Source organism: Rhincodon typus, chromosome 4 (assembly GCF_021869965.1).
Source record: "Rhincodon typus isolate 14 chromosome 4, sRhiTyp1.1, whole genome shotgun sequence".
NCBI lineage: Eukaryota > Metazoa > Chordata > Chondrichthyes > Orectolobiformes > Rhincodontidae > Rhincodon > Rhincodon typus.
In genome coordinates, this window is record NC_063335.1 from 70,227,164 (window position 1) to 70,243,183 (window position 16,020).

The window sequence follows — 16,020 nt, forward strand, 5'->3', positions numbered from 1 at the left end:
AAGGGTCTAGGCCCGAAATGTCAGCTTTCCTGCTCCTCTGATGCTGCTTGGCCTGCTGTGTTCATCCAGCTCTACACCTTGTTATCTAAGAAGTTTTTGATGTCTCTTTCTGGTAGCAAACCCTCACTAGTTGAACCTAATGATCAGGTTTTCAGGAATGTCTTGTCATCTATGTTCTGTCTATCAAGTCATGCAAACAAGGGATTTGTCCTAATGTAGACTGTGATAGTAACCAGAGTCAAAACATATTTCTTTTCAAGAGCTTGTGTTGATGTTTTCTTGAGGGTTGCTTTACGATTTTTCATTCTCATCAACTCGCTCATTAGGTGATGCAGTCATGAAACAATACAGATATAGACTGGCTGGTCAGTGACATATGGAATTCGATCCGGATTGGTGTGAGGTGATGCACAAACAAGGCAAAGGTATACTCAATGAACGGTAGGACCCTGGGAAGCACCAAGGGTCAGCACGACTGTTGATCCCTTAAGGTAATGGGACAGGTGATAAAGTGGTTATGAAGGTCTTTAGGATACTTGCCTTTATGAGCTGAGAATTAGAGTTTAAGAACATGGAGGTTTTGCTGGAACCCATTAAAATGTTGGTTAAGCCACAACTGTATGCAGTTCTGTAATCCAAAGTATATGAGGGATGCGATTCCATGTGAGAGGGTGCAGAGGAGATTTATCAGGATGTTGCTTGAGCTGGAGAGTTTTTCACAATGACGATTGGGGTGGTTTTCCTTGGAGCAGTGGAAACTGAAGTGGACATGGTTGACATAAATTAGTGTAGACAAGAAGGAACTTCCCCTTTGAACGAATCTATGACCAGGGGCATAGATTTAAAGTAAGGGGCAGGAGGTTTAGAGGGGATGAGAGGAAATTTCTTTTTCATCCAGAGGGTGGTAGGAATTCTTGATGGGAATTCACTGTGAGAAAGGAAGATGGAGACAGAAACCTTCAACATTTAAATATTCAGATGGATACTTGCAATGCCAAGGCATGCAAGGATGTTGGCCAAGTGTGGGACAATGAAGTTTGAATAGTTAGGTACAAGATCAGAAATTGCTGACAAAACACAGTAGGTCTGGCAGCATCTGTGGAGACAAAGCAGAGGTAACACTTCAGGTCTAGTGATCCTTCTTTAGAACTTATGACCCTCCTGAAGAAGGGTCACTGGACCTGAAACATTAACTCTATTTTCACTCTTCAGATGCTGCCAGACCTGCTGAGTTTTTCCAGCAGTTTCTGATTTCTAGCATCTGCAGGTTTTTTCTTGTTTAGAATGGTAAGATGCTTGTTTTTGATTGGTGCAGATTGATGGGTGGCAGCGCCTTCTGTACTCTAGATCTCTATCACTCTATAAATACTTTCGGAATTTGTGTTGATGTGCAGAGTTTATGGACGCTCAAAGAATGAGAACTTGTTGATCGAAGATATTGATGACTTCTTCTAAATTCCACTAAGCTTAAAGGCAAAACACCAGAAAACATCACATACCAGAAAACATCACATACCAGAAGACCATAAGGAATAACAACAGAATCAGGTTATTTTGTCCCTTGATTCTGCTTCACCATTGAATAAGAGCTTGGCTGATCCGAATTTTCACCATGACCCTAAATTCTCCTGCCGATCAAGATTCTGTCTATCTCGGCCTTCAATATGCACAAGGACTCTGCCCACAATTCTGCGGCAAAGAGTTCCAACCCTCAGAAGAAATTCTTCCTCATCTCAGTATTAAATTGGTACCTGTTTATCCTGTGACTACGCCCTCTGGTCCTAGTCTATCTCTTGAGGATACACATCCTCTTGGCATTTCCTCTGTTAAGCCCCTTAAGAATTCCATATGTGGCAATGAGATGACCTGTCATTCTTCTTAACTCCACTGAATAGGGTCCCAACCTGTTTAGGCTTGCTCATACAACAATCCCTACATACCAGGTATCCTCTGAGTAAACCTTCTCTGATCTGCCTCCAATGAAACAATCCCCTTCCTAGACACTACAGGGCAATCTTTTTAGCACTGCCAAGTGACTTAACCTGTACATCCTTGTGGAATCTCACTGATCATAGATCATCAACTTGCAAAAGAACTCCTTATCCCCCACTTGGCTCATGAGCCAATTCTCTGTCAATATACTACTTTCAACACCATTGGCTCTTAACTTATGAGTTTACCTTTTGTGAGGTGCCTTGTTGAATGCCTTCTGAAAGCCCAAATAGAACACACTGACTGGTTCCTGTCTATCCTCTCTGCTTGAGACATTCTCAAAAAAAGTTAATAAATTAATCAGACATGATTTCCCTTTCATGAAACCATATGGATTCTGCATGATTATATTATGATTTTTCAAATGTTTGGTTATTACTTCCCTAATAATTGATTCCAAATACTTTTCCAGCAATAGATATTAACCTAATTGGTCTATAGTTAACCATTTTTTGCGTGCCTTCCTTTTTGAATAGCGTGTCATGTTGGCAGTTTTCCAGTCCTCTGATACTTCTCCAGAATCCAATCATTTTTGGAAAATTACTATTAACGCATCCTCTACCTCTGTAGCTAGTTTTTTAGTATTCTAGAATGCAAACCATCAGGATCAGAGGACATATCTGCCTTAAGCCACCTTAGTTTGTCTGAATATTAGACAATAATATATTTATAATAGCCAGGTTAGCAGCTATTACCAACCAATGAACTTAGTTTTCCTGTGATGTCGCTCTTCGTGCCCAGCCCCCTACTTTGGACTTCAATTTATCCTGTTAAAAATACCTTACAAACTATGAGCCAAAAGAAGCAAAATGCCTTTACATCTCTGCACTGAACTCCTACCCTGCTCCAAAATCCCTGAAAAGCGCAGTCACTTGGGCTGTGCCTCCCTCCAGATGTGATCGTTCCTTGCTGATCGTGGAAATTATTAGCTAGAAACCATACTATTTAAATTGTCACAAGAAAAGGAATGGAAGCCACAAGTTGGAAGTTCCATATTCATTTTCAAGAAATTCATTTCTTCAGCGTATGAAATTTTCCTGGCTCCAGATTAGCTGTGTATTACTTTCACAGTTTTAAAACTATTTTGTTTCCTATGTATTCAGTATTTCCCTCCTCCATCCTGCCCTTGTTATCACCATCTCTCTGTCTTGCACTTAAAACCCCCTCTCTCCCAGCCCTGGGTCGTCCCTTTCCTTCCTGGCCTTGCAGTCTCTCTCAACTGCCTCATATGCTTTGCAGTTCCTTCTTGTCCTGCACCTTCTCTTTGTCTAAAGGCAACTCCCTTCAAGGCCCGCATTCGACCACCTGTAGCCTCAGCAACATGCACATGGTGACCACTCACTTCCCCAGCTTCTCCTCCAATATTAGGGTCACTCAGAGAGAACAAGCCTATCAGCAGCTAGAATGGAAGAGAATGAACTTGGAGCAGCTCCTTGCTGATTCTCTCAATTCTACTTTTGGAGGTGGGGGTGAGGGGTGTGAATTTTTCATGGTCACTTGTGAATTTGAATTTTCTCAGGCATTTGATGGGTTTTAGGACCAAATTTGGGGGAGGGGAGATTTTGAAGCTTGTGAAGGGTCTAGGCCCAAAACGTCAGCTTTCCTGCTCCTCTGATGCTGCTTGGCCTGCTGTGTTCATCCAGCTCTACACCTTGTTATCTCTATGCCTACTACCCCAGTGCTTTTGAGCCTTGATAATACACGTAAAGGATAATGTGGTAGCGGGTGCAAATGAGGTATTCCTGAGATGTGTAACAGAGAACTTCCATTTCTACCACATTTCTAGCCCAATTAGCTAGGAAGGTTGGGTTTGTCTTTCAGGAATTAAATGAGACAAGAGAAGTGGGGGAGTATTTTGCAAGCAATAAAGTAAAAGTTTAATTGAAGAGTCATTTCAGTTGTGATAGGCTGAGTACCTTCATTCTATAGTTTTGTTTTGAATCACATGAATTTGAAAAAAAGTATTGATGGAACTTGCAAAAACAGTTCATTTCTGTGGCTATAACTGCATCTTGTTAGACAACTGTTGGATTTTTAAGAAGAGCTGAGAGTTTTACTTTACTATTAGTTCTGTGAGCAGCCAAAATAGTTTCTTTTCCAAGGGTAGCTTGCAAGTGGATATTGTGACTAAATTCTTGTCTAAATTGTGTGGTTTCTAACATGTGGAAACCTACTTTAAATAAGAGGCATTGAGTACAGTGCAAAAGTAAACAGTGCTGATGCTGGAAAGTTGGGAAGAAGCAAATGTTTTTAAAAGCTTGCTGTGCAGAGGTGGCATTGTTTATCAAGCACTTTGAGTCAAAAACAGATGAACCTTGTAGAAAAATACTTGTTTGAATGCTCTGTAATGTTGTTGCATCATGTTACAAGGGTGGAGTTGCAGCACTCCTACTAGCACCTGCCAAACTTGCAACTTCTGGCAGCAAGAATAAGAGCTGACTTTATGGGTGTGGCTTTTTAATGTGTGGGTGGCAGAGTTCAATTCTGTGGTGGTGTTGTAGGACTACATTTGCAGCAAATGAGAAACATTTGAAATGGTTGTCTTAATATCATTTTCAAACAATCAGTTGCACTGTTAGTTTGAATATTTTACTGTCTCTGTTCATGTGTCCTGATTCTAAACTCACCATTTCATGCTGTTTTGCCAAAATCATTTTCCATTTGTCACTGTCATTCAGAGTAGGAGGGCTGGTCCATTTAGAATAGGAGAGGTGGCATCATTGTGGTAACATCTCTGAACCAATAATCTCGAGGCCCAGGTGACATCAATTCAAGTACTATTATGGCAGCTAGTAGATTCCAAATTCATGTCATAAATCTGGAATTAAAAGCTATTCCCAGCAATGGTGACCATAAAACCATTGTTGATGTAAGAAATGTGTCTGGTTCGTTGGAAATCTGATTTGTTCTACCTGTGACTCCAGATCCTCAGCAATCCCTTGAAAAGGTTTAGCAAGGCACTCATTTGAATCAAATTGCTACCAAGTCTAAAAGGATTGAAACTGCATGGAAAATATCACAATGTTCTAGGCACCAGAATTAACCAATGACATACTCTCATTGATCGTGCATAGTCCTCCCTAGTAACATCTTAAAATAGAATCGTAATTGTCACTTGTATTTTTACAAAAAATCCAGTGAAAAGTGTTTAAGTTGCTATACCCTGGCATTTATATCAATAACAGGAATAAGATTTTTTTTTTAAAAAAAATTAAGACAAAGTCCATCTTCGAGAAAAAGACAGGATCCACATTATTCATTGCTGCGGAAAGCCAACATCAAAGCTGCTGAATGCAGGGCCATTGGAATCCTGGGCCAGACCATCATGCAGCTGGAGTGGACCACCTCTTTGTTGCATCTACTAGGATGCAGCCACAATGGCAACAAGGAATGGACCAATACCTCCTTTGCTGCAGCAGCCTCCCAAAACGTCCTTCCTTCACCAGCCAGCTGATTCTGAAGCTGCTACCTCATTGCCAATGCCAGAACCTGAGCCCACTAAGGTAACACCACTAGACTGGTTCACACACTAGTCAAGTAACAATGTGGCATTGTAATGTATGACAATGTTCTAGACATGATCGTAACCAACCTTGGATCTTTGACCAGAGGTGACAGCACAGTCTTATGCAGTCAGGAGGGAGTTGTCTCGAGGCTCCTCAATACTGACTCCAGTCCCATAGCATCAAGCCAGAAATGCCAGGAAGTTTCCTCCTTCCAATTACCATTTACCGCCAATCCCCATCTCTCTGAGCTCTTGACTGATACGTCAGGACTGCTCCATTTGAAATACCGATTAGGAGAGCAGCAAGCGTGCAGAATGCACTTTGAGTGACAATTCTGTGTCCTTTACCAAGAGTAGATAGGACCACCACTGGTGGTCAGGCCTGAAGCACATAGCTGCAAGACTGTGTCTGCGCAAGATGTTGAGGAGACCCAACAAGAGGGCAAGACCAACCTAACGTCATTTCAAACAATCTGCCTTGTTACACACACGTTGTATTTGTAGGAGCAACCACAGCACAGTCCTTTGGAGACAAATTCTATGGTCACATTGAGGACAACCTTATTTTTTTAAATTCCTTCAGGGGACTTGGTAAGGCCAGCATTCAATGCCTACCCTTAATTCCCTTGAACAGAATGGGCTGCTAATCCATTTCAGAGTGTAGTAAAGAGTCAGTCACGTTGCTGTGAGTTTGTAGTCACATTTAGGCCAGACCAGGTAAAGATGGTAGATTTCCCCTCAAAGGATGTTCGTGAACTATTTGGGTTTTTACAGCAATTGTGATAATTTCATGGCTGTCATTACTGAGTTTAGCTTTCAATTCCAGCTTTATTTTCTGAATTCAGATTCTACTGGTTCTGTGGTCGGAATTAAATCCATGTTCTCGGGGAATTAGCCTGTGTTTCTGAATTATTAACCCAGTCACATGACAACAATGCCACCTCAATGTATTATGTGGCTTGACCACCAAGCAAGATGAGAGATTTTGGACAGAGCTAGCAGTTTGAACTGGGAATCAATGAGCCTCTGGACCATCAACTGCAGAGGTGTATTCATTCCCAGTCTGTGAAACAGAAGGGCATGCCAGAAACAGCAATGGACATAACTTCAAACTGAACTCTCATTTTTAGTTACAGAACAGGTTACTTCCATGCCACCTAGCAAAAGGATCATGGGATGGAGCTAAGCAAGCCCACAATCAAAGGATTAGATTAAAACTCTGCACCCCTCCCTTATTCCATTGTGAACAATGATGCAGAATTAATTGACTAATGGAAAGAAGGAAGAAGTTCCGTAAATATACCTACCTGCAAGTATGGGGGATCATAGCTCATCACTACAATAAAACAATACTGAAAAGCTTCTAACCACCTTCAGCCAGAAGTGCCAAGTGGGTGATCTGTTGCAGCCTTGTCTGTAGGTCCCCAACATTGTAGATGCCAGCCTTCAGTGAGTTGGTTTTATCCTGTAATATCTAGAAATGATTGGAGACGTTGCAAAGGCCCTGATGCTATTAAAAATACTGATGAACTATTTGTGCTTTTAACCAACATGTTCCAGTACAGCACAAGACTGGCATCTATCTGATAAAGTGTAAAATTGCCCCAGGATATTCTTTGTGCAAAAAGCAGGACAAATCGAACTTGACTATTTACAGCCACATCACTTAACTCTTGATCATAGTAAAATATGGTAAGTCACCAGTATTGCAGGGAGAGGTTTACAGCATGGAAAGGCACCATTTGGTCCATTGTGATTTCAGTGGTCACCATATCTAGTCCAGTTTTCCAGCACTTGGTCTGTAGCTTTGTAGGATATGTCAGTTCAAATATTCATCTAAATACTTTTTTAAAATTTTATAGTTTCTGTTTCTACTACATTTTAGTCAGAGTACTACCAACTGCCAACCACTTTGTGGCTGAAAAGTTTTCCTTAAATTCTGTTTCAACTTCCTATCTGTTAACTTAAATCTATGTATCCTGATTATTGATCCTTGTCCTAAGGGGTAAAGCTTCTTTCTATATGCCTATCTTTTCCTGTTATAATTTTGTATACCTCGATCATTCCTCATTCACCCCCGCCCCCCCCCCCCCACCACAGTATTCTCTGCTTGAAGGAAAACAACTCCAACCTATCTCCTCCCTCTTTATAGTTTAAAATCTCCAGCTCAGGCAACATCCTGATGAATCTTCACCTGCACCCTTTCTCTAGTGCAGTCACATCCTCCTTTATAATGTGGCAACCAGAACTGCACACACAGCACAGCTGTGGCCGAACTAACCTCTTGTACAGCTCCATCATAACCAATGACCACTAACGGTGTCAAATGCCTTGGCAAATAAAGGCAAGTACCCCATATGCCACCTTGATCACCTTATTTGTCTGTTTTGTTGCCACCAAGAACCTTTTGGCTTGCGCACCAGCTTCCTCTGATCCTCTGTTACTTTCTAGGGTCCTACCATTCATTGAGTTTATTTAAGATAAACCTGAGGTGCTGCATTTTGGAAAGGTAAATCGGGGCAGGACTTACATGCTTAATGGTAAGGTCCTGGGGAATGTTGCAGAACAAAGAGACCTTGGAGTGCAGGTTCATAGTTCCTTGAAAGTGGAAGGCGGCAGAATGGCTCATTGGTTAGCACTGCTGCCCCACAGTGCCAGGGGCCTGGATTCAATTCCAGCCTTCGGTGGCTGTTTGTGAGGAATTTGCACATTCTTCTGTGTTTGTGTGGGTTTCTGCCAGGTGCTCCGGTTTCCTCCCACAGCCCAAGGATGTATAGGTTAATTGGATTAACCGTGGGAACTGCAGAGTTATATGGTAGGGGGTGAATCCGGGTTGAATGGTCTTTGGAGAGTCGTTGTGGACTTGTTGGACCGAATGGCTTGTTTCCACACTGTAGGGATTCTATGGATAACAGCAGCAGAATTTGTTTCGCAACAATAGTAAATGGAGTTCAGAAGAAATATATGACACAAAAATCCAAGATTCTGTGGAATCCCAGGTGGACAGGATATGAAGCAGGTATATGGTATGCTGGCCTTTATTAGTCAGTAGATTGAGTATAGGAATTGGGAGGTCATGTTGAGGCTACTTTTGAAATACTGTGTTCAGTTCTGGCCTCCCTGCTATAGGAAGGATGTTGTGAAACTTGAAAGGGTTCAGAAAAGATTTAGAAGGATGTTGCTAGGGCTGGAGGGTTTGAGCTATAGAGAGAGGCTGAATAGGCTGGGACTATTTTCCTGGAGCGTTGGGGGGGGTGACCTTGTAGAAATTTATAAAATCATGAGGGGCATCGATAGTTTGAATACCAAGGCACTGGGATGGATACATGAATAGGAAGAGTTCAGAGGGATATTGGCTAAATGCTGGCAAATGGGATTAGATTAATTTAGGATATTTGGTTGGCATGAATGAGGTGGATGGAAGGGTCCGTTTCCATGCTGTATAGCTCTATGACTATATGTATTCTTCACCCATGCATACCCCCCCGCCCCCCAAAAGAAGAAACTGCATCACCTCTAACCTCTCTGGAATAAATTCTATTTAGTACTGTTCGCTCTTCTGACCAGTCTGCGTATGTCATCATGTCATCTAAGGCTTTCCTCCTCGCTATTTACCACTCCATCAGTTTTTGCATCATGTGCAAACTTGCTGATCAAACCTCCTGCACTGATGTCTAGATCATTAATGTGCACAATAAGCAGCAAGGGACCCAGCACCGACCCCTGTGGTACCCCGAAAATTAGGTTCAGCACCATCCTGTCTAGGAATTACTATGTGCTAGTTTAAAAATCTCTGTTTACATTTTAAGAATTCTAAACCTTTCACACTTTGTCTATCCTAGTTACTATTTGGAAAGTTAAAATCTGCCATTATTATTACCTTTTGCTTATATGTCTGCCCTTATATTTCTCCCTGACTCTTTTTTTCGAAGTCTATAGTACACTTTTCAACAATACGATTGCCTCCTTTTTTTGCTTTTAAATTCTATCATAATGGCCTCAAGTCAAGAACATTCTAATATATCATCCTTTATTGCAGTAATTGATTCATTGATCAGCATAGTGCCATTGCCCTTTTTATAAACCTTCCTTCTTGCCTGAAGTTTTATACCCTGGAATATTGATCTGCCAAATCCTCCGCCTCCCTCAACTATGTCTCTGTGATAGCAATGATACCCCCATGATCAGCACCCTCAACTCATCTGCCTTATTCGGCATACTGTTTGCATCAAAATAAATGCCATCCAGCCTTACCATGCTCCCCTGTGCCTTAAGCTGCCCATATACGTTCAGCCTTCCAGACTGAGTTGTTTATTCTTTTATATTTATCTGCTTATTACTCCCTATTGTACTTCCATTCAGTATCCCAAGCCTGCCAAATTAGTTTAAATCCTGTCAACAGCACCAGCAAAGTTGCTCACAAGGATTTTGGCCCCTTTTTGGCGAAATCTGACAGACCTGTAAATATCCCACCTTCCCAGAAACAGATACACTGGAACCTAAAGCCTCCTATCCTGTATCAGCCACACATTCATCTGCTCTATCTGCTTATTCCTAAACACACTCTAGGTCATGGCACCAGAAGTTATCCAAAGATTACAACCTTTTAGATTTTGCTTTTCAATCTCCTACCTGCCCCCTTGTTGTAGGACCTATTCCTCTTTCTACCTCTATTGCTGACGCCAATGTGAACCGGGAATCTTGCACCTGTTCAGTGACATTTTTAACTTGACTCCACAGCAACTCTGTCTCTACTCCCAACTATTAAGTCTGCTGCCACTGTTTCTCTTCCTGTATTTCCCTCACCCAGCCTTGTGCAGCAGGGCATTGGCTGCACTTCCCAGAGGAAACATCTACTCAACATTTCCCAACATAGAAAAATTGTGTGTATGCATTCTGGGGCTTTGCTGCATTGGAAGGAGAGAACTGTTAAGGCAATGGATGGGCTGCCAATCAAGCAAGCTACTTTGTCTACTATGTCAAACTTCTTGTTTGTTATTGGAATTTCACTTCCAGTGAATGGATGAGATTTCTAGATTTATTCCTAATCTCTGCTGAGTCATAGAGCTGTACAGCATGGAAACAGACCCTTCAGTCTGACTCATTCATGCTGACCAGATATCCTAAATTAATGTAGCCTCATTTGCCAGCATTTGGCCCATATCTCTCTAAAGCCTTACTATTCATGTACCCATCCAAATGCCTTTTAATGTAATTGTACCAGCCTCCTCCACTTCCTTTAGCAGCTTGTTCCAAACATGCACCATCTTCTGCAAGAAAAGCTTGCCCCTTAGGTCCCATTAAAATCTTTGCCCTCTCATCTTAAATCTATGCCCTCTAGTTTGGACTCACCTACCATGAGAAAAAGACCTTGGTTATTCACCCTACCCATGTCCCTCATGATTTTATAAACATTTGTAAAGTCACCCCTCAGCCTCCAATGATTGAGGGAAAATAGTCCTAGCCTATTCAGCCTCTCCCTATAGCTCAAACCCTCCAACCCTGGCAACATCCTTGTATATCTTTTCTGAACCTTTTTAAGTTTAACAACATCTTTCCTTTAGCAGGGACACCAGAATTGAATGCAGTATTCTAAAGTGGCCTAACCAATGTCCTGTACGTCCGCAACATGACATCCCAACTCCTATATTCAATGCACTGACCAATAAAGGCAAGCATACCAAACACTTTCTTCACTATCCTGTCTACCTGTGACTCCACTTTCAAAGAACTATGAATCTGTACCCCAAAGTCTCTTTGTTCAGCAACACTGCCCTGATTTGCCTTGCCAAAATGCAACACCTCACATTATCTAAATTAAATTCCATCTGCCAATCTGATTAAGGTTCCATTGCACTCAGAGGTAACCTTTTTTTGCTGTCCACTAACTCACCGATTTTGGTGTCATCTGCAAACTTACTAACCATACGCCCTATATTCACATACAAATCATTTGTATAAATGTCAAAAGGCAGTGGACCCAGCACCAATCGTTGTGGCACGCCACTGGTCACAGGCCTTCTGTCCAAAAAGCAACAATCCACCACCACTTTTTATCTCCTACCTTCAAGCCAATTTTGTATCCAAATGGCTAACTTTCCCTGGATTCTACATGATCTAGCTTTGCTAGACAGTCTAACATGTGGAATCTTGTTGAATACCTGACTGAAGTCCATATGGATCACGTCCACCACTCTGCCTTCATCAGTCCTCTTTGTCACTTCTTCAGAAAACTCAATCAAGTTAGTGAGACGCGATTTCCCACGCACAAAACTGTGAGGACTATCCCTAACTAGTCCTTGCCTTTCCAAATACGTGTAAATCCTGACCCTTTGTTACCTCCAACAATTTAGCCACTACTGACATCAGGCTCACCGGCCTATAGTTCCCTGGTTTTCCTCACCACTTTCTTAAATAATGGCACCACATTAGCCATCCTCCAGTTTTCCATCACCTCACCCACGGCTATCGATGATACAAATATCTCAGCAAGGAGCCCAGCAATGTCTTCCCTAGCTTCCCACAAAATTCTGGGAAACACCTGATCGAGTCCTGGGCTTTTATGCATCTTTATGCATTTTAAAACATCCAGCACCTCCTGTTGCAGTAATAGGGACACTTTTCAAGGTATCACTATTTCTCCAAGTCCTCTAGCTTCCATATCCCCCTCCACAATAAATACTGTCGACTGTCCTTAACTGGGCTTTTAGGTTACCTTTTGTTCAGGGAGCTTAAAAATAAATGTTATTGTCAAAAAAGGAGAAAATTGTACTGGCCTTCATTTGGGTTATAGGTAGTTAATCGGGTGGCTTCTCTCTACAACTGTTATTTTGGCCTCTGCCTGAATAGTGTCTGTGTGAATGCAAAGGATAGTTGCACCTGCTGATTCTGTTCATTAACACTGTTTTGATGGGGTACTTGGAATGATTTTGCAAAGTCAACAGTTTTAAGATAGGGATTTTATTTTTAATTGACATCTTCCTGTCAAACAGTTCCTTTTAGCTAGGAAGCTAGGCCAATCACAGCTATGTTGTCATATGACTCCAGATCAGATGACATATTGCTGTTGAACTGAGATGGGCAATGTTGTGAGTATATGTAAATTGCAACTAATATAGTAGTGTGCACCTATACAATATAAGATACATGCTACTATTCTGCTATTTTTATACCTCTAAGTGGGAGTCATAACTAACTGACTTGACATAATAAAAGCAACATGAGTTCCATAATTTCTGAATGCTGTGATTTAGATGGCTTTGATATGTTGTGGTAAATTTCAATTAATTGTGCTAAGTATGATTTAATATTCTGTTCTGCATCCCTGAAGTGCTGCTGACCAATATAATTAGCTTTTGGAGGATCCTAATCCTGTTTTCTCCTGCGTCTTCAGTTTTATTGTGTGAGATAACCATCGCAGTGAAGTTAATTTAGCCAGCATGTCTGATTCCAGGCATTTGGGGTAATTTGGGTACTGTAGTTCTGCAGCACTCAATTCTGAACACAGAATACACTTTACTGCAGACAGGTAGGTGTCAGTCTTGGTTCCTTGTAGCACATTTATCTTTAAGTGAACAATTTAGTGGTTTAAGTCTCATTCTAGCAACAGAAGCTCAAAGTTCATGCTAATGATCTTTTGCTGTATTGAGTGTTTGCTGCATCAATAGAGATTGAAGTGTACCCTTGGCTGGGTGCTAAGAATCCCCAGAACACTATAATGAACAACAGAGATTTCTTGTTTCTGTGTTAATAGTCATTCCTTAAGTGGCATTACAGAACACAGATCATCTGGGCATGTATGCCTGTTTGCTGTCTGTTCGTGCTTTCTGCATGCAAACCAGCTTCTGTATTTCCCTAAATTTCAAAAATGACAACAGTTCAATTGATCTGTTATCAGCTTTTAAAGTACTTTGGGATATCCCAGGTTTGTGCAAATATAATATAAATGCAAGTCTTTATTTTCTTTTAAGGTTTTATGCTCAGTGTTATGTGCTGGGTCTACTGTATCTGAAATTAAAGGGTGAAATAAAATATTTTCGAAAAAATTCCTCACGTGGTACATGTCTGTCTTTGGCAAAACCAAGATTACATCAGAATAGACAGCGAACCAGTCTGCAATCCATCTTGTGCAGATACATCAATATGCTGTTATGAAGAGCGTTCCGTGGTTTTGACCCAGTGGTAGTGACGGAATGGCAATAAAATTAGAATATCATAGGGCTAGGTGTTGGTGTTCATATGCATCGGCTGTTGTTGTCCTTCTCGGTGATAGAGATCAAGAGCTTAGAAGATGTTGTGGAAGAAGCCTTGATGAGTTGTCGCAATGTCCTTGAAGCTACTGGCTGACTCTTATTTTCTATGTTTCTGTGTCTGCTGCAGTGCATCTTGTATGTGGTACACATTGCTACCACTGCAGACTGTGTTGGAGGGAGTGAATATTTATGGTGGTAGATTTGACTTGTGCTTTATAGATGTTGGACATCAGGGAGACAGGAAGCAAGTTATTCAGTAGAGTTCCCAGCCTCTGACCTGCTCATCTAGCCACAGTTATTTATCTGTCTGGCCCAGATCAGCTTTTGGTCAATGTTCACTTGCCAGCAGAATGGTGATGGTTGGGGATTCAATGATGGTAGTGCCGTTGAGTGTCAAGGGGTGATGATTATTATCTGGTATTTGTATAGCACGTGTATACAAATAAGAGGGGAGGCACTGGCCTCGTGATATTTTCGCTGGGTAGTTAATCTGGAGACCTGGGTTTGACTCCCACCATGGCAGATGGTGGAATTTGATTCAATAAAATTCTGCAATTAAGAGTTTAATGATGACCATGACTGTATGAACCTGGGGAATTTTCCACGTTGTCAGGTACATGCCAGTTTTATGAATGTACTGAAACAGCTTAGGTAGGAATGCAGATCTTTAGTACCATTGTGAGAGTGTTGTCAAGTTCCAGTGTCTTCAGTTGTTCACTTGGAGTAACCCAAATCAATTAAAGACTGGCAACTGTGATGTTGATGACGTCAGGAGGAGCAAGTGATGGATCGATCTTGTGCAGTTCTAGCTGAAGAGAGTTGGAAATGCTTCAGTCTTGTCTTTTGGACTGCTGTGCTTACCACCATCACCCCTACCACCAATTCTCCACCCCCCAGCCCCGAATTTTACGTATGCCTGGTGCTGCTCCTAAATGCCTTCCTTTCTTCATTGTACTGTATCATTTCCTTAGTCCAGCTATCATATATTCCACAACAAAAACAGAATTTCCTGGAAAAGCTCAGCAGGTCTGGCAGCAACAGTGAAGAGACATCACAGTTAACGTTTCGGGTCTGGTGACGCTTTCTCAATATTCCGCATCTGTCTTTAACAAGTTCACATTTCCCTTGGTGATGTAACCTGGAATTTGTATATTTTTCGTATCATCTGGTGTCAGTTTGGGTTTCTGGTTTGTGGATTATTAACTGGTGAGTTTCCTGTGTCTAAATTTAAATAATGAATTCAAGTATTTCTGTATCATGCCAATTTCTTTTAGGGGCATCAGAGTGAATGAGTTTGTTCATTTTACTTCAGATTACTTGTGACCCAGCAAGATAAATAATGGGGCCTCAAAGTTTGCTGGGGACTTCTGGAACTTGTGTTTTTTAAGCTTAAGGGAATTATCCATTTGTTAGAGAGGGAAACTTTTGGGTTTCAGTTTTTACGTTTGTGTGTCTGGCTGTGAAGCCTTTGGAATAGGGTGGCTGTATTAACCAATTCTCTTGAGAAGAGAACAATATATAGTCGAGTAAGTTACCTCGGAGTGAAGAGTTAATATTTTGTCCCCAGTCAGAGGTTGGGTTAAAACCCTGGAGTGGTTACTTAAAGCTGAGTGCATTTAGGTGTCTGTGATAGCTTCTTCCTGGAGCCACCTGCAGTTCTACTCAAAAGGCTGAAGTGGCAAGTGACTCAAACCTGCCCAGGTGTGAAACACAGGGACTCTGGTGCGAGTATTGTCCAGGTGGTGTATTGAGTATGCTTTGGGTGCTATATATGAGTTGTATTGTTTATTTTCAGTTCATGAAGGAGTATTTTAAAATTAATGGGATTATACTTTTGCTACATTTTTAAAAACCTTTGAATTTGTTTTATGTGCCTTTGTTTATTCTATTTTAACATTTCTTTTGTTAATAAACTTTGTTTTGTTGTCAAAGCAAAATATGCTTTGCATGCTTGTGTTTAAGCAATACACCAGTTTGTGCCATATTTTGAACTGTTTTGGTTTTATCAAGCCAGGTACCGTCTGGGATCTGACATTCAGCTATGATCATAACACCGTTATTCACTTTAATCCACTGCTAATTGGACTTTTGCTTTTAGTTTTAAAGCTTTGATATTGCTTGCAAGGTTTTTTTCTTATGTTTTTTTTGCTTTGTGTTTTTAATTCCAATAAATGTTTTAATGTCACTTAATTTTTAAATGTTTATTCTCTACATCTACCTATGATAATTCTTTTTGTTTCATTCACCCTGTGCATAAGAGGAGAAAATAGT

General features: G+C 41.1%; 1 protein-coding gene across 2 annotated transcripts in view; it reads left to right on the forward strand.

Moving 5' to 3' along the window:
- Positions 1–16,020, forward strand: part of garem (GRB2 associated, regulator of MAPK1) — a 120,021-nt gene that overhangs the window by 11,847 nt on the left and 92,154 nt on the right. Inside the window, exon 1 of one of the 2 annotated variants that reach the window (XM_048596323.1) lies at positions 416–491. The exons of the other annotated variant lie outside the window; for it this stretch is intronic. The gene's annotated coding sequence lies outside the window, so the exon portion shown is untranslated. Of the gene's footprint in view, positions 1–415; positions 492–16,020 lie in introns of those variants that run through there. 2 annotated transcript variants of the gene reach the window in all.